Source organism: Sabethes cyaneus, chromosome 3 (assembly GCF_943734655.1).
Source record: "Sabethes cyaneus chromosome 3, idSabCyanKW18_F2, whole genome shotgun sequence".
Classification (NCBI taxonomy): Eukaryota; Metazoa; Arthropoda; class Insecta; order Diptera; family Culicidae; genus Sabethes; species Sabethes cyaneus.
The window spans coordinates 35,690,088-35,717,308 of record NC_071355.1 but is presented as its reverse complement, the minus strand read 5'-3'; the positions used below and the strand labels follow the sequence as shown (position 1 = coordinate 35,717,308).

The 27,221-nt window shown below is 38.2% G+C and overlaps 1 protein-coding gene across 7 annotated transcripts in view; it reads left to right on the top strand.

Moving 5' to 3' along the window:
* LOC128741210 (A disintegrin and metalloproteinase with thrombospondin motifs 1) overlaps positions 1–27,221 on the top strand; it is a 540,214-nt gene that overhangs the window by 89,054 nt on the left and 423,939 nt on the right. Inside the window, exon 2 of one of the 7 annotated variants that reach the window (XM_053836846.1) lies at positions 16,709–16,773. The exons of the other annotated variants lie outside the window; for them this stretch is intronic. The gene's annotated coding sequence lies outside the window, so the exon portion shown is untranslated. The remainder of the gene's footprint in view (positions 1–16,708; positions 16,774–27,221) is intronic. 7 annotated transcript variants of the gene reach the window in all.

Here is a 27,221-nt window from a genome sequence, read left to right as displayed (position 1 = left end):
TGCCCATTGTGCATTGTGTTGTTGTGTTCCAGCAGAAAAAAAAATGAAACAAATTGATGCTCATTGGCAGAAAGAGTAAAACAGCAAAGCATTGCAAAAGAAATCATCCTTCTTGCTTTTCGGAGCAGGTAATATTCGACGGAGAGAGAGATCATCCACTCAGATCCACTGCTGCGCTTTGCTATAAAACAATGAGAATTAATATTATTTACAGAGCACGACATTGCAGTGTGTCTCAAGAAGCTATCCCCATACGTTTAAAGGCCATAAGAATAATCCAAAAAATCAAAAAATGGGTTCCATATGAGCTGTAGGAAAGACAGTTGGAAACCGAAAAATCACATGTGAAATTCTACTTGGGTAAGACCTGGGAAAACTATCAACATGGATTATGTGGCCAAATGATCGCTATGAACAAAACACAACGCTTTGTGCTTGGTCGCATCAGAAAGGTTTCTATTATCGAAAAAGGGGATTTACCACAAGCTACTCAAACCTGGTGAATCCATTTGTACTGAACGCTACCCACTACAAATGGCCAATTTCAATCTCAACAATTTCGGGTGTAAAAAGGTAAAACAACCACAGTTATTTGGTTGCATGATAATGCTCCATCGCACACTGCAAATCCAACATTGCCATTGTACAAATTGCCAAAAAGATGGGAAAAGTGTATAGCAATCGATACCATATTCCTCTATCCCTCTCTCTATCCCTCTCTCCCATCTCTCCTCTCTCTCTCCCCCCCCCCCCTCTCTCTCTCTCTCTCTCTCCTCTCTCTCTCTCTCTCTCTCTCTCCAGATTTTCCTTTCTAAAAAGGGCGAAATTTTTTCGTTTTCATTTCTTTGAAGTTCCCACTAAAATTTCTGTAGTACGATAGAGCTTCAAAAGCCTTAACCTTTTTTCCGAGACAAAACACGAGGGTGGTCTATTCCTTAACTAGTCTCAATAACAAGTGCCTAACTACTGCATAAACGAAAAACCGATGAAAAGATGGCGAAATTATAATGAAAAGTTGACAAGCAGACGACGAACGACGATAGAAATACGATAGAAATAACATGGCAATATGATGACAAGACGGTTAAGGTACACTCAAAATAATCCACACGTCCTTTCCACGTGAAAAATCACGAAGATTTCTCTACAGGGAGTTACGTGATTTTCAGCTGATTGTTATTGGAAAAAATAATAACATCCGCCTGATTTTCTCGTAAATGCATTAGTATGCGTGCGAACTACCTGAAATTCACGTAAATAGTACAGGAAAAGCTAGATGGAAAATATTCACATAACTTTTCCTATAATTTCGACGTGAAAATTATTTTGAGTGTACGTTAAAGCAGCGACAAAAAAAAACAAAAAAAAAAAACGACGCATGCAACAAAATATACAGGGTGATAGGTAGCTTAATGCAAATATTTCAAGGAGTACTAGAGGAGCACATTTGACGAAAAAAATCCTTATACGCATATGGTCAAATCTCAGTCATTAGAGAGTTATTGAACATTTTTAGTTTTCGCTTCTGTTTGTCTTAAATTATCTCTAGTGCAAAAAGTATACTAGCTGGCTCAATTTTGTTGCTTTCATTCCAAAGGTGAGAAAATTTTGTATTAAAAATTGCCCTTAAATGTCCTACTGCAAGAAATTTGATTACTTTTCAGATGCAAAAGCTTTAAAATAACTGTTTCTTAAGGCGTTTTTGTCAGATTTCTCCGAAAAAAGCGTGATAAAGTGGATTACTTTTATATACCAACTTACGATCCGGAAAATATAAATGTCTGTTCAGAATACAGAAAACTGCGGATACATTCCATTGCAACATTTATGTAGTCTGATTAGAGTAAAATGTTGCTTAGAAAATTCTTGATCGATTGCTATCATGAACTCATTTTTTAAAATTTTACGACTTGGTCCGGTCTGATTTAATGCCGACCATATGATATCGCGACAAGCAATCGAGTTGAGGGCGAGTCGACCAGTCGAATCAAGCAATCGAGTCAAGCAGTTGGGTCGAGCAGTCGAGTCGAATAGTCAAGTCGAGCAGTCAAATCGAGCAGTCTAGTCGAGCAGTAAAATCAAGCTGTTCAGTCAAGCAGTCCGGTCGGAGTGGTCGAGCAGTTAAATCTAGCAGTCCAGTCGAGCAGTTGAATCGAGCAGTCTAATCGAGCAGTCTAGTCGAGCATTTGAGTCGAGCAGTCGAATCGAATGGGTTAGTCCAGCAGTCGGGTCAAGCGGTTAAGTCGAACAGTTGAGTCGAGCAGTTCATTCGAACAGTCAAGCTGAGCAGTTGAGTGAAGTAGTCCAGTAGAACAGTTTACTCAAGCAGTTGAAACGAGTAGTCCAGTTGAGCAGCTGAGTCGAGCAGTCGAATCTAGCAGTGGAGTGGAGTAGTCCTGTCAAGCATTTGAGTTGAGTAGTCCAGTCGAGCAGTTGGATCGAGCAGTTAAATCGAGCTGTCGAATCAAACAGAAATCAAGCAGTTGAGACGAGCAGTTTAATCGAGCAGTCCAGTCGAGCAGTTGAATCGAGCAGTTAAGTCGAGTAGTTAGTCCAGTAGTTGAATCGAGTAGTCTAGTCGAGCAGTTGGGTCGAGCACTCGAACCGAACAGTTTAGTCAAGCAGTCCAGTCGAGCAGTCGGGTCAAGCGGTTCAGTCGAGTAGTTAAATCGAACAGTTGAGTAAAGTAGTTCAGTCGAGTAGCCTAGTCGAGCAGTTGAATCGAGTAGTTAAGTCGAGCCGTCGAATCAAACAGTTTAGTCAAGCAGTTGAGTCGAGCAGTCGGGTTGAGTGGCTAAGTCGAGCAGTTAAGTCGAGCAGTCTAGTCGAGCTGTTGAATCAAGATGTCAGTTGAGTCGAGCAGTCTAGTCGAGTATATGAACTATGGTGTCCAGTCAAGAAGTCCAGTCGAGCAGTCGAATCGAACAGTCCAGTCGAGCAGTTCAATCGTGCAGTTAAGTCGAGCAGTCGGGTCGAGTAAGGAGTCAAGCAAGTCGAATAGTCCACTCGAGCTGTTAAATCAAGCTGTTCAGTCAAGCAGTAAAGTCGATCTGTCCAATAAAGCAGTTGAGTCGAGCAGTCGAATCGAACAGTTCATTCGAGCAGTTCAGTTAAGCAGTCCAGTCGAGCAATCAAATCGAGCAGTCTAATCGACCAGTCCAGTCGAGCAGTCTAGTCAACCAGTTGAGCAATCGAGTAGTCCAGCAGTCGATCAGTGCAGTGAGGTGCCTGAGAATACAACCCATTGCTACGAAAGCATGACGTCCTGTCAGGGACCTGTTTTTAATTACCGATAAGCCTCCTATGACGTCCTGTCAGAGGCCTGGTTTTTGGTACAGACATAAGCCTCTTATATAAATAGAAGATAGATTTGAAGATCTGGTACCGTTCTACAATTTCACTAAACACGTCACGTTTAAAATTGAATTGCAACGAAACTAAAAGAGATAAGAGCTACACACTAAAGAACGAATTGTAGAACAGTACCAGAGCTTTAAATTGGTCGATAAAAGCAATCAACTTTATTACACTTTTTTAGGAAAAATTTGATAAAAACGCCAACTCTTTAGTGCCCAACCCCGCCAATTGATGGGTTAGAAGTATTTCTCTTAGAATCGCCATAAGTCGCTGATACTTCCCCAAGTAACAATTTGGGTTTTATTACACTCTTATGATGGCATTTAAGACCAGAATTGATCATGAAAACCGCCATAAGAGTACAATAAAATTCATATTGTTGCTTGGGTCATTTTCATATATTAATATTTACTCATACCTTCTCATTATATACATCGTTTGATTTATAACGGTAATTTAGAGGGTTTACCTCTTGCGAAAGTTGAAAAATTCTCGAAAACTAAGAAAAAACCCGATTTAATCCACCTAGTGGTGAAAGGAACCTTCGTTATACGGTCTTACTTGGTATTTGAGATAGAAATCGACACGTTTTCGGAACATAATTCATCTATTGGTTAACGTTGCGTAATGCGTTGGTTTACATAAAAATTTTGAAAATTGAATAAGTTTACAAATTTTGAACAAAATAGGAACCCTTTTAAATTTTTATAGATCCTTTTTTCATGAAATTGCTGAGTAAGGATAAATAACTTGTTATTAATTTGAGTAAGTGCCAATAAAAGTAAGTTGTAAGAGGAAATCTTATTGTTTAACATATACATTGCCTAGTAAAGGTCTAGTTTATAGGTTTTTGAACTATGCATAATTTCCTGTAACGCCATTCTATTTGATTCACATCAATAGAGTTTTTTTGAATAATTTTCATCAATTTTTATTAACCTTCGGTTACTCACACTGTTGTATTTTGTACAACACGTGTAGGTTTTTCAATGCCATATTGTTATAAAGTTACAAATCGTTGTTTAACTAACGTATATTCTTCAATAAACTTATTCTGAGCAAAATGTCATAATTATTCAATGCATTAATAAATTAAATTGTTGGGAAAATAGATCAGCATAAACCTCCATCACAGAAACGAAACAATCAGCATGCGAGGTGTACCGCAATTGACCCCAAGTGGAATTTTCTCTCGTTTCTTCATATGGAAAAAAGGTGTCTGTATGCAGCAAAACTAGCCAATGTAAAATGTTTAAAATATATCCGTCTGCTGGTAGTCGAGTAATTCGTAGTCAAAATTAAGGTATTTTTTATAATCAAAGTTCTACAGTTCCTAAACAAGCAAACATAGAGGTATACTATATTCAGCAAAGTTGTGTATTTTTATCATTTGTACAACTTTGTAATACAAGCAAAAGTCATACAACAATTACAAAAAGAGCAAAAATATAAAAACTGAGTTTACAAATTCATATACAATAAATAAGATTTTTCTATCTTAGCTGCAGAGATGGAAGGTTACTGTCTCTAGCAAAATTTCTTGTAATAATATGCTCTATAACTTTGCAGAACACATCAATGTGTTATATTGACACTGAAGAAAAATATTTTTTTTTATTTCACTTTTAGGGGGATTAATCAAAATTTAGATTCCACCAGACGATAGAGCTTTTAATTTCAAGAAACTATTCTAAAGTTTCGATAAACCTAAAACCAAGTTTTCCCAGTCAAACCTCTAGTGCGCACGTTTTCTTTGGTTTGGGGTTATAGTGCGTGCGAGGAACTGTGTTACAAAAGTTGGCGCGAGTGTTCGAGGGTTAATATCTTTTGACCGGTACAACCAATTCTTATGAAATTTTGCATATATATTCGTAGTGTCAAAACCTCTCGTTTGATATTAAAATAATTGAAATTAGGTAAATTATCTTGGTTAAAATCATTATAAATTATTGTTAATTTTGGTGTGGTGTATCCGGTTGCTCATAACTTTCAAATTAAACGTCCAATCAAAAAATCATTCAATAGTGATCTATTAGGATATATTATCTATCAAATGAGACTAATATCGCATAAATCGGTTTGGCCATCTCTAAGAAACAGGCGATAATTATTACCTTGTCAAAACAGGTTTTTTAAGGCTAACTTTTAAACTATTTGTTCGTTTTCAATTAAAAATTTCTGAATAATTTAGCTTTAATAAGGGCTTTCATTTGATACTAAGATCGTTGAAATCGGTCATGTAGTTCTAGAGAAACCCGTGTCACGTATTTTTCACATTTTTGCTTATAACTTTTAAACGAAACGTCGTGTCACGAAGCAACTCAATAGTGATCTACTAGACAATAATACCTTTCAAACAAGAGTAATAGCGAACGATTCGGTTCAGCCATCTCTGAGAAACAGGCGATAGAAAAAATCATTACATACATACACACACACACACACACACACACACACACACACACACACACACACACACACAGACATTGCTCAAATCGTCGAACCCTATCGATTGGTATATGTGACTTGGCCCTCCGGGCCTCGGATCAATTTCGTGTTTTTCGACCAATTTTTAAACCTTTGTTATAGTATAACAAAGGTAAAACTTGGGCACTACTAGTGCCGTAGGAAACGCCTATTTTAAAGCTTGTTGCTTCTGAAAAGTTACCAAATTTCATGAAGTAGCAGTTTTAACGGCAATTTTTAGTGTAAGATTTTCTCAGTTTTCGAATGAAAGCCACTGAAAAATGGAAAGCACCTCCATTCTTAAGAAAAATGCCCTTTTTTGTCAAAACCTCTTATTTTTATTTGCTTATATCTCCGAAAGTATTGGGTTTAGAAGGACACTACTTTCACATTTCTAAAGGAAATTACCCAAGGAATTCGAAAAAAATGTTATTTTTAAGCACCAATGCTGCCAAATATGTATTTAAACTTAATTTGAAAACTAAATTTTTATTTTTCTCACAATGAAGAGAATTTGATCTCAAAAATTCCAACTTCATCGTGTTTTGCAGATTTTTTTACATAAGAATCACTTATCGCTCCGAGGTATTATTTGCCGATCCCGAGATACAGCGTTTTAAAGCAAGCAATTCCCCATTTTTTAATGTAAAACTAAGAGCAAAATAACTTTTTTTAAGCAGTACTTCTTTACGCAATGTAAAAATACTTTGGCATATCGGAAAAGTATTTATATACAGTATATAAAAAAGGTTTTTCTTAAGATGTGTTATTTGTAAGAGCATAGAGTATTTAGCATCATTCGCAAACAAAGCAAACGGCTGAAGTGAAAACTGCAAATACTAGATCAGTGTGAGAAGCAGATTTCATCTTTTCTCAATCGCGCAACTTGATCGCTTTAGGATTGTTTTTTTTTTAATTTTGGGAAATTATTATGAAGCTTTTTTGTGGTATTTTTAGTTTTAGTATACAGTCTATGTTAATTGGATGTACGAATTGTAACTAGGTATATAAAAACGTCAGAAAGTAAAAAAAATACAATAACGTGACTTACTGGTTCCATCTGGACGTTTCATGCAGCATAATTTTCACTGTCTTTATTTTCTCATACTAAAATGCAGTACATGAAAAAATTAATATCGATATCAATTACTGCTTCTGTGCGTTAAATAAAACGCTTTAAGATATGATTTGTATGGCTATTTGCAATAAGAACGATCGTACTTTCAATTGTAGGGTTACGAAGTTTAACTCTGCAATCAATGGCAGAAAAAAAGACACAACAAACATTTAAATCAACGGAATGCCACCGATAACCGGTTTCACACTTAAAAACATTCCATTCATCCATGCATTTCGAGCCGCATTATTTCATTCTAAAGTGATAGGCGCCAGATTTAAATGACCATCCCCATTCAAAGGCAATTACGGCTATCAAAAGTGGCAACTCAGTCGTTGAACAAACCAGTACAAGGCAACATAAAAAGAAACATTAACGACACTATTTACCAGACACAAGGGTGCAACAGTGCAGAGAAAGTAAACAACCATTTATATCAATTAAAGACTCATTTTTACAGTTTTTAAATTTTCTTTTGTTGGCCGATATGAGCCGCCAACATAAAGCGAACTTCCATACGGTTTGCTCCGTGGCCAATCAAACCAATAATTCCCGTTGGTTTTTCGTTGGGAACGACCATAACTCACTGGGCACACTACATATTGATATATTTATTACTTTCGAAGTAAGGGCAAAGAAGACTAATGAAGATATCGACTCAACTTTGTACTTCTTATAACCATAGGTTATATAATTTTTGGGAAAATTTACGTTTAAATTTACATTGCAGTTTTTCGCTACGTTTTAAGATTTCCGAATAAGTACTCCAAACTTTAGGGCTCTATTATGATGATACAGATCGCACACACCGCTAGGTGGATTATGAAGCTTTTTTAAACGTTTTTTGTACTCTCAAGATCACAACCGCTTTTCTTGTCTGTTGCTATTTGTAACCATCCATGCACACAATTGAGAAGGAAAAACCGCATGCGTGAGCTATAAAAAAGATCCTTCCAAATGACCTCGGTTTAAGTGAAATAAAATTATTTATTAAACAACAACCGACTTTTGATAGTTCGTAGGGCGCAGTTTAATCGCTCGAGTGCGGTTGATTTTGCCAGTTCAGAAAAGTGGTTCACACCATTGCTTGCAACATTCTTATTTCCTTTCATTGCGAATCATTGGATTATTAATACTTTTTCACACGAAACGCTTTCAACTAGCACGAATTCTGTATTAACAGGCTATAGGAATAAAAATTCAGCACGACTATTCTAGGACTACCGTCAAACATTCAGCTCTGTATTTGATGAAGACATCAATAGTCAACCATATCTGTTTAATCATGGCATAAAAAGTTATATCATAACATCGAAATTTTAATCGGAATAGCACGACTAAAACAATCTACCACTCTAGTCAGTCAGTCAGTCAGTCACAATGAAATTATGATTAATGTGCGTACGCTTACGTGGTGCCCAAGAATCCATCCCATCAAAATCTGTCAGCAGTTCATCCATCACCACCGTTTTGACCTGGCTTGGCTGCCCTGCTTGGCTACAAACAACCGAACCGGCCAAAGTGCGTGACTATAAATTTAACACCCGATGATTGAATTTTACCGAAAGCATTCCAAATATTGCTCCTCCCGTTTTATTTTTAAATCTTCTGTTGACTGAGCGTTGATAAGAACGAACAGTCAAAAAAAAAAACGAAAACAGACGAAACAAATCAATCGACCGGTAGGTTTCTTGGTTTAATCCGGTCCGTAAGTCGGTGTTTTACGACCCTTTAGATTTTTGTAGGCCTATTTACTATCTCAGTAGATTGCGGCAAGTGTTCCGTGGTGCTTTCCATTTTTGTTGTTGATGGTAGCAGACTATTTGATTCTGTTTCTAATTCTGTATAGTTTGGTTTTAAAAGGAAAAATAAACACTGTTGGTTCTAATCATTAACAGAGATATAATCGAGAAGTTTGTGCTTCGATTTAATCGTGACCATTGTCAATTAGTCATCGTCGAAATCTACAGTTATGATTATGACTATATAAGGGAAAACATTTTTGTTCCGGGCGCTCAATGAACTACCTTTTAATATTTTATTATAGAGATTGAACTCGAAAAAAATGAATGGGTATGAAATGGGGAAGACAAATGAGGAGCGTCCAATAAAGCTCTAGCCATCCCAAGCCCCTACCTAGCGCCTCCACGTGGCCATACCTGGAAATGCTCTATTGAGTAGCCAAGCTAGGAGGTGCGATGCTGGGTGGTTCCCGGCAGCCTGGTCTCAAAACCGTGGTTTTGAGCAGACGGCAGAGCCACACGGCCTAGCTAATAGGTAAGCCTAATAAGTTATTTCATTATTTTTTTTTCGTTTTAGCTTATGAAGCATCTCCTGCTACTAGTAAAAACTTTGGCCAAAACGAGTTTTAATACTGCACATGGATACCAGAATGAAAAATTAAATTAACTATTAGAAGCACTTATGGAGCCTCAAAGGACGCTACTCTATTCCATACGAAGGACTGCTGGTGAGATTGTTCTATTTTTACCATATATACAACATTTCATCTTAATATCATATTATTAACAGTATTATTATTGATATCATAAATGTGGAAGGCTGGATGATGGAGTGGATTGCCAACCTGAATCCTTAAGGTCTGAAGCAAATATGACACTTCTCAATTCAAAACAAACAAATCATCACGTGGGTTAAAGTTGGTACAGCGAAATTGATTATTAAATGGAAGGATCCTAATGCTGGAAGGCGACTCTTATAACCCCGGAATGCACACAAGTGCCTCTGCTTGTGGGTCCGCCCAATCCCTTTTGGCCCTTCTGTAACAGCATTAGTGTGAAATTCATTTGGTAATCAAATTGGATCTGCTGTAATTCTACCCACACCCACTACTACTACTACTACTACTACTACTACTACTACTACTACTACTACTACTACTACTACTACTACTACTACTACTACTACTACTACTACTACTACTACTACTACTACTACTACTACTACTACTACTACTACTACTACTACTACTACTACTACTACTACTACTACTACTACTACTACTACTACTACTACTACTACTACTACTACTACTACTACTACTACTACTACTACTACTACTACTACTACTACTACTACTACTACTACTACTACTACTACTACTACTACTACTACTACTACTACTACTACTACTACTACTACTACTACTACTACTACTACTACTACTACTACTACTACTACTACTACTACTACTACTACTACTACTACTACTACTACTACTACTACTACTACTACTACTACTACTACTACTACTACTACTACTACTACTACTACTACTACTACTACTACTACTACTACTACTACTACTACTACTACTACTACTACTACTACTACTACTACTACTACTACTACTACTACTACTACTACTACTACTACTACTACTACTACTACTACTACTACTACTACTACTACTACTACTACTACTACTACTACTACTACTACTACTACTACTACTACTACTACTACTACTACTACTACTACTACTACTACTACTACTACTACTACTACTACTACTACTACTACTACTACTACTACTACTACTACTACTACTACTACTACTACTACTACTACTACTACTACTACTACTACTACTACTACTACTACTACTACTACTACTACTACTACTACTACTACTACTACTACTACTACTACTACTACTACTACTACTACTACTACTACTACTATAAAGATTGAACTCGAAAAAATTCGGACACGATAGCTTGTTAAAATAAAACAACACATTTTTACCTTAGCTACATAGGTATTGGCGGTATTCCACTCCTTGGGTGTCACAGTGATGCCATTGTCGTTGTACCACTGTTTGGTCGAACTTAAATAGTAACAGACACAAAACAATAGAGAATTACTATTGACGCAGAACTACGACAGTTAAAGCGCTTTATACAGCCAGACTGTAAAAAAGCCCGTCATTGCTTCATCTAAACAAAAAAAACTAAATACAGCCTGAATTCGTTAATTGGGCCACGACTGCACTCCAGCTGATTCGCTAATTGGGCCGACTGACAGTTGTTAGAAAATTCTAAACTCGAAAATTCCATACAATTTTGACATTCAAGTTGTCACATAGCCCAATTAGCGAACGCCCAATTAACGAACCGCCCAATTAACGAACCACCAATTAACGAAACTTTGCTGTATAATAATAAGACTATTTACCGGACATTTTCCTAGCAAACGTCATCTCAAAATGATTGGTCGACTCGCAGACACAAGAAATGATTGGTCTTCGCAGACCAAGAACTTTCAGTGAAGGAACAATGGAACAAATAACCTAGACAAAGGAAGAAGTATACCACAATAGATTAAAAAAATGGTCGCAGTGGTAACGCCACCTTTTACTCGGAAAAGTTGTTCAAAATGTTCAGTCCACCGCTTAAGCTGTTCTGTACGGTCAGTCAGTAGCTGACCAGCTGTGTTCTTTAGCGGCATCTTTGTATTCATCCTGGCACTACTAAGGCGGCGAGAAATATCGTACAACAAACGGATATCACCATTGCACAGTAGGATGGTATAAAATAAAGGCGGACAACAGTTTTTGCGTAGAAACTACTAAGTTTTCTGCATTTGTGTCTTCACAAAAGTTTCTTGAGTTTTGACGTACTTTTTTGTTATGTTATATTGTTAAATTTGCATTAAGGGGATGTGTCAATAAATAATCGATTTTACTTCTTTATTTGAAGCCAATAATATACAAAACCCGAGAAAAAGTTGTATAAAATGTTATTTAAGGAGTTTTTGTCGAAGGAAGAGAACTTCTATCTCTTAAGGAAAAGAAGTTATAGTGCTACAAACTAATGTATCCCCTTAATACCAGTTTTTCTAATTTTTTCTGGTTATTTTGACTTCTACGCAGTTTTGATGTTCCACGAAGTTTAACATACTATGAAAATATACTTTTTTGCTGAAAGGAGTGCAGCTTTACCTTTCTTGGTTTTTGAGCTATTCCAGCTTCTAATTGTCTAATTTTCAATCAATTTTTAAGGGGCTTTATTTTAAAAGGGCGCATAGATGCGCAGCCAATCTCAGCCACTTTACGTACTGCAATATAGTGAGTTTGATTTCATATGTATGTTGCAGTGGATCACGGTGGAACATTTGAGAAAACTGTAAATGAAATTACCAATTTCGCACGATTTTTTGCCGCAAATGCCAAAAGTATGTCAAAAACTTTTGTTTTTGCTCGGAGGTGAGTGTCTCAAATAAGCACCGCAAGCCTTGCCACGTGATTGTTGATTATATTTTGCAACATTTTTTCTTGCATATTTTGATTCAGAACAGAGAAATCATGCAAAATTGTAAATTTCATTTGCAGTTTTCTCAAATGTTCCACCGTGATCCACCGTAACATACATATGAAATGAATTTAACTGCATTGTAGTGCGTAAAGTGGTTGAGATTGGCTGCGTATATCTGCGCCCTTTTAAAATAAAGCCCCTTAAAAATTGATTGAAAATTAGACAAAAGCTAGAATAGCTCGAAAACCAAGAAAGGTAAAGCTGCACTCCTTTCAGCATAAAGGTGTATTTTCATAGTATGTTAAACTTCGTGGAACATCAAAACTGCGTAGAAGTTAAAATAACCAGAAAAAATTAAAAAACTGGTATTAAAGGGACACATTAGTTTGTAGCACTATAACTTATTTCCCTTAAGAGATAGAAGTTTTCTTTCTTCGGCAAAAACTCCTTAAATAATATTTTGTACAACTTTTTCCCAGACTTTGTTTATTTTTGACTTCAAATAAAAAAGGTAAATTGATTGTTTATTGACCCATCCTCTCAATGCATATTTTTTTGATACAATAAATCAAGAAACTTTTGTGAAGACACAAATGCAGAAAACTTAGTAGTTTCTACGCAAAAGCTGATGTTCGTCTTTTTTTGATGTTGTCTCACAGTGCATTGGCGGCGGTGGTTTCTCCTTGTTCGACTAGGGAGTTAGTCCAGGCTCTCTTGTCCCACCTAGAAGTACGTTTAACAGCCGTCTCCAGTTCGGCGTATCGTTGACGGGTAGTTGTCTTAGCCGATCTGATTCGCACTCGCTCAATACCGGCTTTCGCCTCTCTCCGCTAGTCGATCTTCCTCCAAGTTTCATCAGCAATCCACTCCCTCCGCCCGCTGCGCGCTTTGCTGAGTGTTTCATCACTGGTCGTGATGAAGGCATTCTTGATGCCGGTCCATTCCTCTTCGACGGTTCCACCAGGTGGCAATTCCGAGGTGTCCGAGGTGTTTCTCTTACAAATAACACTTATACAATATTCTATAGCGGTTCAAGCGATGCTAACTTTAGCTGCCAGTAGGTGCCTATTTACGGAATAAATTACTTGTGAAAACGGTGAAATTTTTGCTTCAAATCAATTTTTAAAGCAAATAAAGCAACATATGATATTTATACCTTCTAGAAAGTTACGTATTTTGATAGTATCAAAAAGTTTGAAGAACATGTCGAACCTGTTAGATGAGGTTTTGTGTACAAAAAGTTTAAAAAACTGATTTTAAGGGGATCACGACAGAAAGTCAATTATATCACGCAAACCATATGATGCAGATACTTAGTATCTTCGACAAAGTTTAATGAAATTCAAAGTTCTACAACTTTGCCGAACACATGACCATGCTATCTAGTTCCTATGAAAAAATATTTTTTTCAAATTTGTTATCCGCTATATTTGTATATCTCTAATTATATTAAAATGTCATTAGATGCAGAATACTTTTTTATGAAACTTCTTCTAAGACACCTAAGCTCGAAAACGTTAGGAAAAGCGAGAAAAGACTTTTGACCGCCTTTTTCCAAAATGGTCCTACTGTGTGTTGGTACACTGAAGAAGGGAAGGGAAGGGTGATATTCGCTGCCATGCTGACTGCCATAAATGGAGTCTGACGACCTTGTCGTTAACCAGCCGACTGGCGACAAAGAGATATTTTATTGTATACCTGCATCACCAACAACAAGCGCTTGTGAGAGCGAGTGTGTGTCGAAATATGTTCTCATCGAATGTTGTCCTGCCTGCTGGTGTGAAGGGACATTCATTTGTCCTAATATTTTGTTATCGTGATACATTCTGGTTGCACCGTATGTTTGTTTTAGAGGCAGAGAATAGCTGGTATATCGCTCTTTGTTTTTGTTGGTTGTTTCTGCGTATGAACAATCATATTTTGATTCCATGGTTCATGTACAGTAGGCTGTTAATCTAAGGTCCTTATCCCGCTGATGGGGCTGCCCTCTTAATGTGGGCGGGAGCCACTGCGCCCCCTTTCCTGTTAGCGTACGACAACAGAGGTTGCGCACCCCAGCCGGCACCACGTGGAGGTAGGAATCGGAGTTAGTGAACAGAAGTTATGGTATGCACATGTTCACCCTTTGCCAGCTGCCAGCTGGATCAATTGATCCAGCACGCTTGCAATGAATCTCTCGGACTATCGGCTCGTGAGTTGGCCGAATCATTAAATTATCACATAACCACGGTGTGTGATGTTCTGCATCAATTCGAAGAACGACAAGAAACCCGGAACTGACAGAAAAGCAAGTGCAGCAGATCCTGACTAAAACTCATTCTTAAGAAACCCGACGCACAGTGGTCCAAAAGGGCAAAAAGTGGAACTTTTTTCCTAGTGTCTTTTGCTTTAATTTTATCATTTATGGTCTTCAGCACTTTCGTTTCTATAAATATCCCCTTTAATCTAAAACTGTCAAAAGTAAGTCATTGCTTACTATAATGAAAAGCAAAAAATAACTTTTTTGTGTTAGGAAATATAGACATAATTTCTTCGGCAAAGTTGTAAATATTGTAAAAACAAGCAACTTTGCTGAAGAAATAAAATTTCTATCTTTATCGAGTGCTGAACTATAGGGCATATTCTTTGAAATTTCTTTAAAAATTAGTTTTTCATTCTTAGCTTTTGTTGGTTGCATTTTACAAGTATACAATGTTCTATGCAATTATCGAAGCTCTTAAAACACACGTTTTTGTAGAAGACTGAAACTCTCTGACACTTTTACTTTCTAAGTTATCATATATTCAAGCTTTAAATTTCTGTAGCTTCACGAGCCTATGGGGTAAAATGGGGCAAGTGAATTTATTAACTCAGTGCTTCATCTTAAAGCTGCAGTCGAGTACTATAAACTTGTATGGATTGCGCTTTCCCTAACCAGCCAAATGAGAGTACAGCAAGCATACGTTTTATGTGTTTCGCGTTCGCTAAAGGCTCGATAAACGTTCATTTTTTTGTGTTACTAGATAGAGACATGGTTTCTTCGGCAAAGCTATGGAAAATATAAAGGCAAATAACTTTGCTAAAGAAATGACATTTCTATCTCCATCGAGTGTAGAGTTATAGAGCATTTTCCTTGGAATTTTTTTAAAAATTAATTTTTCATACTTAGCTTATGTTGGTTGCATTTTACAGGAATATATGGTTCTAGGCGATTATTGAAGGACTCAAAATACACGTTTTTGCAGAAGATTGCAAATCTCTAGGATCTTTCCTTACAAATTTACCGTTTTTGGATCGTGAAGTTAAGGAAAATAAAGCTCAAATAAGCGATAACTTTGTAAGGAAAGGTCCTAGAGATTTGCAACCTTCTGCAAAATCATGTGTTTTGAGACCTTCAATAATCGTCTAGAACCATATACTCTTGTAAAATGAAACCTACGCTAAATATGAAAATCTTAATTTTAAAGAATTTCCAAAGAAAATGGTCCATAGCTTTGCACTCGATAGAGATAGAAATGTCATTTCTTTAGCAAAATTGTTTTCCTTTATATTTTCAATAACTTTGCCGAAGGAACCATGTCTCTATCTACGAACACAAAAAAAAATGGACGTGTATCGAGCCTTTAGCGACTTAAGCTTTAAGATGAAGCGCTGATTTCATAAATCCGCTTGCCCCATTTTACCCCATGGGCTCGTGAAGCTATGGAAATATAAAATTTGAATATGCGATAACTCAACAAGTAAAGGTCCAAGAAATTTGCGGGCTTCTGCAGAAACGTGTATTTTGAGAGCTTCGATAATTACCTAGAACATTATATTCTTGTAAAATGCAACTAAGAAAAGCTCAGTATGAAAACCAGATAAAGAATCTGATTCTAGTCAATTCTTAAAATTGAAGGTAAAGAAGAAAGCAAAAACCATATTCTTTTGACATCAACATATTTGCGATCGTTGGACCCAAGTAACAATTTGGGTTTTATTACACTCTTATGATGGCATTTAAGGCCAAAATTGGTGTTGAATACCACCATAAGAGTGTAATAAAACTCACACTGTTGCTTGGGGAAGTACCTTTGCCTTTAAAGGTTTAGTGATATTCTGGACGGTTAGGAATGAAATTATGACATTCTGATCAAAATCCAAGTTATCTTAGGGCAAGGTTATTGCGTTTAGATAAAAAAAATAATAATAAAATTACCCCTTTGTAAAATGAGTTTCTACTAAAAAATGGAAGAAGAAAGATTGAGACAATAAAAAATTGATGTAGGTCATACACCCTGGAGCAAACCGAGATTAATTTCCACCATGTTATTACTCACCTTTAAATTGGTAATAATATATCAGCAGTCGAAGAATCAACATATTTATACAGACTGGACTCATTTTCATTGAATATTCGAATCAATTATCAGGTCCGTCCGAGTCCGCAGTGCTCTGCACTTATCTCTCGCGTATCCACGGTATGTTTATCCGCAAAATTAATGACCTCTTGTTTTACTGTCTTGCATTTCAGGTACGTTCGAGTCCGTTTCAATCCGGTCGGTTGATGCTAAGGTGTGAGCTACGCCATAAATTAAGGTAACACATTGCGGCCATATTTCATCGACAGCCGGGGCCGCCACCGCCGCTGCCGCCACTGCGGTCTGCCGGGGGTCGCGCAAAAACCGACAATTACAATCGTACCGTACCGGGTTCGGAAACCGGCAATTACAATCCTGTTTCGGATTCTTACTTAACTGGTACCGGCCAGCGGGATCACTGGCAGCGCAGACTTCCTTGTAGACGCTCGCGCTGAACAACGTAGCAATTTCAGCCCATCTGCCAAAATCTGGCATAATTTCCTATATATCATGCAGAATAAGATTAGGGTTTCGAGCGAGAATCAGTTGGACAATGCTATGTGTTGAATGTCCAGCGTGACATGTTCGGTTTCTACATTTTTGCCGGTGTCAGCGCATCGGGTGGGTTCGATGTCGCAGCGGGATCTCCAACCGGACCGAAGCTAACCGCTCGGTGAGTGACTTCGGAGAAGCAAGGTCTTTAGATCGTAATTTCTTTGTGTTCTTGGTACGAGTTCGAGTTCGATACCCAGGAAGCTTGTTCATTTTGCTTTTCATCCAAACGATTTTCGCTTGCTGGGCACCTGCGTTCGGTCGGACATTTAAAGGCAGGTGATTTATGATAATTACCGATTTGAATTTCATACTAAAACTGCGTTTGCTTGCTGATTCTTGCGAGCTTAGCAGCGATGAACTTCGAATAGATTGTGTCCCCTTTGAAGGGCACAAAAAATGGTTAGGTAATATTCCGTCCACATTGGTTGCTGAATCCCGCGTGCGCGCGATGAAGAAATTGTCGGAATTCCGTGCCGTTTTCTCACAGTCGACGAACGCTTTGTTTTTCGTTATCTAGATGCAGTTTAACACTGGCAGGGGAAAATTGCACGGGTCTGAAGGTGGAATATTTTCATGGGGACACCTTAATAGAGGGCTTTCGTTTCCTTCCGTGCGCTTGAGGTGAAGATAAAGGTAGTTCAGCTCAGCATAAAAGCTAGCTTCGGAAGTTGACAGTCTTTTACTTCTCTCCAAACAGGCAAACACAACACAGAAAGTATCAATTTATTTCATCTGATTGGAGTGTTGTTCCGTGGCTTTCGTCCTCCGAACAGCTGTGCCTGGTGGCGCGGTTCTACGATTTAGTAGAAGGATAAAATGCTGCTGTCACATTGTTTTCCCTTCAGGAGTTGGACGTTGTTGGTCGTTTCTGTTTTTCTGTCATTTTTTTGCAGCAACTTTGCACCTTGGCTGGTAGACAAACCGAGGCGAGGAAATCCGATGACAGATCGGACTGACTCGTCAAGATCGGCTTTTGTTAGCTGAGCTGCTTTGCAGGTGAAGGGACCACTTTAAGCCGCGCCGCTTGTTTCGAGAAAGTGGCTTTCTGGATTAATTTTCATCTGTTTTTCACTTATTTCGTTAGTTTAGACAGAGTAGATTGTTGGAATGTAATTATTTTAATTATAAATTAGACATAACACCAATGTGCTATAACAACAATAGTGACGTGTTACCCAATCCCAAGCCTACTTAGCTCACGTTCCAATCCATCCTCTGAATGTGAATAGCCACAACCGACCAACCGGGCGCTGAATTGCTTTAAGGGACATTCTCGCTCAACATCCCACATGAAAATGCTTTATTCAAGAATTCGTCAGCATAGTCCAATTCATTGTAAAATGACGAACCCCCAGCTCCCCCCCCCCCCCCCCCACCCTACCGAACAAAAATCTAACGACCGCTGCACTTCCTAGTGGCCAAGCAAACAAATAAAAAATTGCAACAGGGCGTTTGTTAATTATCCCGAGTCCCATAAAATGTCGATTAACATACTTTTCGAACCTGTCATAGTAAAACACACGAGGCTAGAGGTTTTCCACCACACTACGTAGGACTCGGCTCGGCTCGGCTCGGTTCACCGCGTGATAGACGGCTGCCGACTGCTCTGGCCCACCACCCGCCCAGTCAGTAGTGGATTGATTTGTGGGAAACAGTCCTTCTACAACATGCTGTTTGGCACTTTTAAACGATTTGACACCTCTGCTCGGGTTGTGGTTGTGACGTTGTTGACTATCATTAAGCGAAATTGGGTGTCATTGAGAAAAATAACGCCGCGTTGTTTACGGAAACAGATGCTAAAAAGTTGAAAATCTTTGTGATTTGCCGGTGGCAGGTGGAAAAGTGATGCTTGAATGAGATTTTTCCAATTTTTTCACTCAGTAGTTGATTAGAAGTTTGAATAAAATAGTGCGGGGTTTTCCGCTAGACAGACTGACATCATTCCCGAAGACAGCGTACAATGGACTGCATTGTGGACTTCCTATACAGACTCAATAAAGATGATGCATTTGGTCTCAAGGATTTCGGGTGCAATATTTACACGTTGTTTGTCTGCTGCAAGGTTGTCAGACTAAAATGAGGGATGAGGCCTTTCAATTTTTGCTTTCAACTCCTCGCTAATTGAGACCGAGAGACGAGCTAATGGAATTAACTTGTTTCGATGAGGATGCAGTCTGCATTCCGGAACATTTATGGGTCATCATTATATTTGGAACGCTCCGGGGACATCATTATTTAGTCTAGAGAAAGTCATATACACTGCCTTTGGAGTGCATTGTTTGTTATTTCTCAAAAACATCCTCATTTATGTCGCGACAAATGCGTTGTTCTGTTTTAAAAACATAATCTTGTATATTTGTTTAATTCTCTGGTTAAAACAAAGCCTGAGAACGCTATCTTCAATTCGTCACGCCACATTAAAGCGTCGAGGAATGCGTAAAGATGCGAAGACCCCGGCCGGTCGGGCCGAGTGACACATACGGTCTGATTTAATTCCTCGAATTTAGAAATATAAATTTGCAGACGCCAGAGCCTCTCGTTTCAAACCATATTATTCTCTTACTCATCTAAACTGACTCCATTGATTCCGTCCCGCATGATTGTTTCGACAAATCTCTAACTTTTTGCTCTTACCTCTTCACGCCTTGTCTCACCTAAGATACTATCAACTCCTTTGTTTCATTACTTGCTTCTACTGTCCCCTCCGTCGATTGTAAAAATTGTTTACCGTTTTAAAAAACAATTCTCGGGTAAATTTTCAAATAGACCTAAGTGATAATGAGAGATTCTCTTCGCGTCTTTCATTGCTTACTATAATGAAAATTAAAAAATAACTTTTTTGTGTTAGGAAATATAGACATAGTTTCTTCGGCAAAGTTGTAAATATTGTAAAAACAAGCAACTTTACTGTAGACATATAATTTCTATCTTTATCGAGTGCTGAACTATAGGGCATATTCTTTAAAACTTCTTTAAAAATTGGTTTTTCATACTTAGCTTTTCTTAGTTGCATTTTACAAGAATACAATGTTCTAGGCAATTATCGAAACTCTCAAAATACACGTTTTCGCAGAAGCCTGCAACTCTCTTGGACCTTTACTTGCTGAGTTATCGCTTATTCAAGCTTTAAATTTCCATAGCTTCACGAGCCCATGGGGTAAAATGGGGCAAGCGGATTTATAAAATCAGCGCTTCATATTAAAGCTTAAGTCGAGTACTATAAACTTGTAGGGCTCTGCTTATCCCTAACCACCCAAGTGAGAGTACGGCAAGCATACGTTTTATGTGTTTCGCGTTCGCTAAAGGCTCGATACACGTCCATTTTTTTTGTGTTCGTAGATAGCCACATGGTTTCTTCGGGAAAGTTATAGAAAATATAAAGGTAAACAATTTTCCTAAAGAAATGATATTTCTATTTCTATCGCGTGCAGAGCTATAGAGCATTTTCTTTGGAAGTGATTTAAAAAGAAGTTTTTCATAGTTAGCTTATGTTGGTTGCATTTTACAAGAGTATATGGTTTTAGGCAATTATTAAAAGACTCAAAACACATGTTTTTGCAGAAGCTTGCAAATCTCTAGGACCATTCCTTACAAAGTTATCGCTTATGTAAGCTTTCTTTTTCCTTAACTTCATAAGGCAAAAGCGATAACTTGGTAAGGAAAGGTCCTAGAGATTTGCAATCTTCTGCAAAAACGTGTATTTTAAGTCCTTCAACAATCGCCTAGAACCATATATGCCTGTAAAATGCAACCAACATAAGCTAAGTATGAAAAACTAATATTTAAAGAATTTCCAAGGAAAATGCTCTATAGCTCTGCACTCGGTAGAAATAGAAATGTCATTTCTTTAGCAAAGTTGTTTGCCTTTATATTTTACATAATTTTGCCGAAGAAACCATGTGTCTATCTACTAACACAAAAAATGGACGTGTATCGAGCCTTAAAACCCATAAAACGTATGCTTGCTATACTCTCATTTGGGTGGTTGGGGACAAACGGAACCCATACAAGGTTTTAGTACTCGACTTTAAGATGAAGCACTGTTTTCATAATTGCCCCATTTTACCTCATGGGCTCGTGAAGCTATAGAAATTTAAAGCTTGAATATATGATAACTTAAAAAGTAAAAGTCCAAGAGTTTTATGGTCTTCTGCAAAAACATGTGTATTGAGTGCTTCGATAATTGCCTAGAACAATGTGTTCTTGTAAAATGCAACTAACAAACGCTAAGAAAGAAAAACTAATTTTTAAAGAAATTTTAAAGAATATGCCCTATAGTTCAGCAGTCGATAACGATAAAAATTTTATTTCTTCAGCAAAGTTGCTTGTTTTTACAATATTTACAACTTTGCCGAAGAAACTATGTCTATATTTCCCAACACAAAAAAGGTATTTTTTTACTTTCATTATAGTAAGCAATGACTTACTTTTGACAGTTTTAGATTAAAAGGTTATTCATACGAACAAAAGTGCTGAAGACCATTAATGATAAAATGAAAGCAAAAGACATTAGGAAAAAAGTTTCGTTTCCGTTTTGGACCACTGTGCAGTGGGATTAGCAAGTGCGAGCACTACACAAACTTTTCTCATATAAATTTTGTTTGATTTTTTATATTATTTATGTTTTATTGCAGTAGAAAAACTGTTAAGCATTTTTATCTACGGAAAACGAAAAAAACAGTAATTAAGAGATGATTAAAATACGAATAACAGACAACGAAGAGATGGTGTAAAGACAACGAAAACGGGACGTAAAAGTAACAAAAGATAACAAAACCACGATGAAAAGATCTCGAAAGGGCGATAATAGACAACAAAAATTAACACGGACGGACTTAACATGAAAATATAGTGGAAAGGCGTCGAAAGTACATCAAAACAGCGACAAAAAAATAAAAGACACTGCAAAAAGGCCCTTAAATAGCATCACAAAGGCAATAAAACATGCAATAAATGACGACGAAAAGATGACGATTATAAAATAGCAAGTTAACGAAAGAACGGCGAAAAGACGATAAAATGACAATCAAAAATACCAATTCAGCAACAAAAAAGGCTACAAACCGGTAAAACGGTACCGTAAAAAACGACAATGCCAGAAAAAAAAATCGAAAACAGATGAATAGACGACAAAAATATGATGAAAAGATGATGAAAAAAACAAAGTGTTTGGTATAAACGTCTTTAAGATTTGACCCATATTTATCGACAGACTTCGCAGTCGGTTACTACAGTACATGACAATTACGACCCTAGTGCAACGATTCTGCAGACCCTTGCAGCATCGCTCAGCCGAGATTGAAAGGCCGAGGTTGAAACGATCGCGACTCCAAAAAGAGGACAAACACAACAGAGAGATGACGAAAAGACAACGAGAATGTGTTGAAAAGACAACTATAAAATAAAGAATAAAATATGAACAAGAACAAGAACAAGAACAAGAACAAGAACAAGAACAAGAACAAGAACAAGAACAAGAACAAGAACAAGAACAAGAACAAGAACAAGAACAAGAACAAGAACAAGAACAAGAACAAGAACAAGAACAAGAACAAGAACAAGAACAAGAACAAGAACAAGAACAAGAACAAGAACAAGAACAAGAACAAGAACAAGAACAAGAACAAGAACAAGAACAAGAACAAGAACAAGAACCAAGACCAAGACCAAGACCAAGACCAAGACCAAGACCAAGACCAAGACCAAGACCAAGACCAAGACCAAGACCAAGACCAAGACCAAGACCAAGACCAAGACCAAGACCAAGACCAAGACCAAGACCAAGACCAAGACCAAGACCAAGACCAAGACCAAGACCAAGACCAAGACCAAGACCAAGACCAAGACCAAGACCAAGACCAAGACCAAGACCAAGACCAAGACCAAGACCAAGACCAAGACCAAGACCAAGACCAAGACCAAGACCAAGACCAAGACCAAGACCAAGACCAAGACCAAGACCAAGACCAAGACCAAGACCAAGACCAAGACCAAGACCAAGACCAAGACCAAGACCAAGACCAAGACCAAGACCAAGACCAAGACCAAGACCAAGACCAAGACCAAGACCAAGACCAAGACCAAGACCAAGACCAAGACCAAGACCAAGACCAAGACCAAGACCAAGACCAAGACCAAGACCAAGACCAAGACCAAGACCAAGACCAAGACCAAGACCAAGACCAAGACCAAGACCAAGACCAAGACCAAGACCAAGACCAAGACCAAGACCAAGACCAAGACCAAGACCAAGACCAAGACCAAGACCAAGACCAAGACCAAGACCAAGACCAAGACCAAGACCAAGACCAAGACCAAGACCAAGACCAAGACCAAGACCAAGACCAAGACCAAGACCAAGACCAAGACCAAGACCAAGACCAAGACCAAGACCAAGACCAAGACCAAGACCAAGACCAAGACCAAGACCAAGACCAAGACCAAGACCAAGACCAAGACCAAGACCAAGACCAAGACCAAGACCAAGACCAAGACCAAGACCGAGACCAAGACCAAGACCAAGACCAAGACCAAGACCAAGACCAAGACCAAGACCAAGAGCAAGAGCAAGAGCAAAAACAAGCATAAGAATAAGAAAAATGAAAAAAACTACGAAAGAGCAGCACATCGGCAATAAAAGGATTTCGATGGGGCGGCGAAAAGATAATGAACAGATGACGAAAAAGTAATCTCAAGCACTGAACTTGCAGTTCGAAAACAGACACTGGGGAAGCCTGCAAGTCGTAGGCGAAATACGTATCTGTCGTGAATAAAATCTACATAGTAGAATTAAATTAGAAAAGTTTTCTTCTCTTTTAATTTTAGGTTTTTTTAAGTTTATAAGTCTCAAGCAGGTGAAAAGATGAAAGACAGTAAAAATACGACGAAAAGAAGCCGAAACATACCAGAAAAGTGACAAAAATTCCAAAAAAGCTGATAAAATAGTACGAATGCCAAATATTAGAAAAAAGGAAAAAACTAACAAACGTTAAAATACAACAATAAACGACAAGATTATGACAGCAAAATGCTACAAAGTTCACTTAAAAAAAAGACAAAAAATTGAAGATGGAAAACCGAACGCATTATGAACTGATTTGATGCGATAAAAATTAATCACACCTCAAATCGGAATCAAGCGCGTGTTATCCGTGTAAAAATGTGCCCTAGTACTTGTATTAGAAAACTGTGAAAACTCGCAGCGTCTTTCTACGCAACCCACTCACGAGGCCAACAGCTCGCTAGATTGTATGTCCACTGATTTTACTGAACTTCTTGTTTTCTTCTTCCCCTTACGCCGTCGCCAGCCTCCCAGGTGTTCTCGAGGAGGTATGATGCTGGTTTAATAAGCCAATCGTTGTATGTTCGAATCTCGGCTTGGAGAAGCTGTTGGAATCAATAGGATCGTAGCAACTGACCCTGAAATTGTCCTGTATTCTAACAGCTGACTGCAAAATCTGTCGTTTAAAAAACAGAAGGTAAAGTTTCGATAACGGAATGTAGCACCTAGGCTTTGCTTTGCTTTTTTTGCTTACGCCCTTACGCCCTTGTGGATACAGTTGCAGCCATGATCTATAAATATCGAAACGATGTACCTAATTCAACGTTTTTGCTTGTCTAAATCCGATCTGATCACACAAAAGAAATCAAACCAGTTAGTATGTAAAGCTATTCGAGAAATAATCCATCTCAACCAAACTGAGTAGCCCCTTTCCATAGAACGCGTTTCTTACGCATTTTTACGCATTCTTTTTCGCATGAATCCGCGTTCATACATATACATCTCTCGCACACATTCCACTTGTGCCAATCCAATCAAACATTAATTTGTGACAGTTCACCGTGCGCCGTCCGTCGGTCGCCCCGGGGACGATGAGCCCGGCCGGCATTGATGGACGTGCGAACGCCGTTATTGTCGGTCGGACACCGCGACCGACTGAGACGAGAGACCGGCCGCCGGTGGCGCCTTCCCATCAACGGCCATCGATCGCCACAACACCTCGCCAAATTTAATCGAATCTAATTCAGGCAACAACGCTGGCCAATTTGTTTTTCTTTTGGATGGTCCCGACTATTACCATCCGTCCGTCCTGGCCTGGCCGTCCGTCAGCCGGGTTTAACAAACACACGTCAACAACGCAACGGAACGGTGCGAGCGAGCGGTGGCGTTTTATTTACAGTCAAGTTCCTCTTTATACCTCGCTCAATATGAACAAAACGAAGAATATCTAACTTTTTTTTTGAATTAATAGCGTAAGGGCTTTCCTTTTGAGGAAGCAAGACAGATGAGTCGGACCACCGACCGACCGTACGGTCCATCTGACTGCTCGACGCGAGAAGACTTGCATCCGCGTATGACTTGTGAGTAGCATAAACAAATAGGGCGTTTGTGAGTTCCCTTCTTCGGTGGTTTATTTTATAGCCACGACGACGACGACGACGATGGCGACGCTGACGAATGTGGATACCCCGCTTCGGCTGGACCTAGAGGGCAAAGAACTACGCGCTCCCTGGATGCTGTACACGCGGCGAACTCCGGCTGGGGAGTTCGCATACACCCAAGCCTAGGTCACCGGCGGCTAAGCGCCATGCATTTTGATCATTATTTATTGCCGCCGGACAAGATATTGCTGTTATGATTGATTTTTTTTTGCTCTTGCTCTTCAACTCCCGGGGCAAGGCAGCAATGGCTTATATGACGTTGACGTTTGTTGGTATTTATAATCGTAAACAACGTCTTATGAGTATTAAATTTAGCGATAGTAATTTGTTTTATTTCTCGTTTGCTGCCTATTATAGAGGGATGCAGGTGAAGTGATGGTTGTAAATCATGAGGAAAATTACCTTCCTTTGTGATTAATTTTAGAATTGTACAGCGTAAAATAAAATGATCTTGTTGACGTCTTTTTCATAAACTTGCTGTTTCTTTCTCAAAAGGAGCTTTTGATAATTTGTTTGTTTTCATAACTAGTCGTCCTGCCTGTTAATTTATTATATATTATTAAACGGCAATTTGCTATTAGTCAGGTAATATAATGGTTGAGCACGAAAAAATTTGGATATGAAAATCTAGTTAAGCTGTGAACCATTTAGCTATTTTTTCAACTTTTAGTTAAAACTTAGTATGATTAGTAGTTTCATACTTGTTCTTACGTTAGTACAAATCAGTAATTGAAGATCAGTGGTTATTTCTCCTGCGATTGAAAATAGCCCTGCTATGGAACATAGTTATTTTTGAGTTCGATATTTATTCCAGAAAATGAAAGTACGATCCTGAGCAAGTAAATTGCTGGCATAAAATCTGTACATCTGTACGAAAGTTTGCTTTTTCTTGTACTACATAAATGAATGAGCATTCATTTATCTACGTTTAAACCTTGTATAAAAAATTTATTAGTCTATTTTCACGTGATTTTTTATCGATTTTTGAAACGTATAAAAATCACACATTCATCACTAGACAGGGTAAGAAGCACCATCAAAGAGGTTAGACAGCCTATTGTGGTAGGTTTGAAGATTTATTAGAGTTATGATTTCATAATTTCAATAATATTAACTGAATTAAATCGAGTTTTTCATAAAATAAACACACGCTAAAAGAAAAAATAGTTTAATTAACATTTTTATTTTGTCTAAAAATCTACCATAGCATAGTTGTAGTAATTAACTTTTCCATGAGTACGACCTAATATTGTTTGTACGAGTATTTTCACTACACTCCTTCTCCTCGCTTGGAACTCCACCCTTCTTCTCCGGTTAGCCCTTCGGGGCTAGTGCACAGATCCTATTAACTCTGTAGCGGTACCGCGTAGTCGAGATCCGAACATACGACGACTGGCTTGTTAAGCCAGCATCGTACCCCGCAGCTAACTGGGCGGGCACTGCTTTGGGGTCGAGTTTGAATTCTAACAAGTCAACTCGGACCAGAAATAGCAATCAAAAGAAGCCTAATCTTAGCTTTTTACTCGCTTCTAGCAGCATGCAGCCGGGGTGGGTCGTGTTGTATCAAGAACTTATCTCCACCGTACTCGGTTCTAGGCCATTCGTCACCGGTTTGTTGAGTGTTTCGCTACTTGCAAGTTAGCTTCAACCTGGGCGAGTCATCCAGCACGGTGTAACCCTTTATTCTTG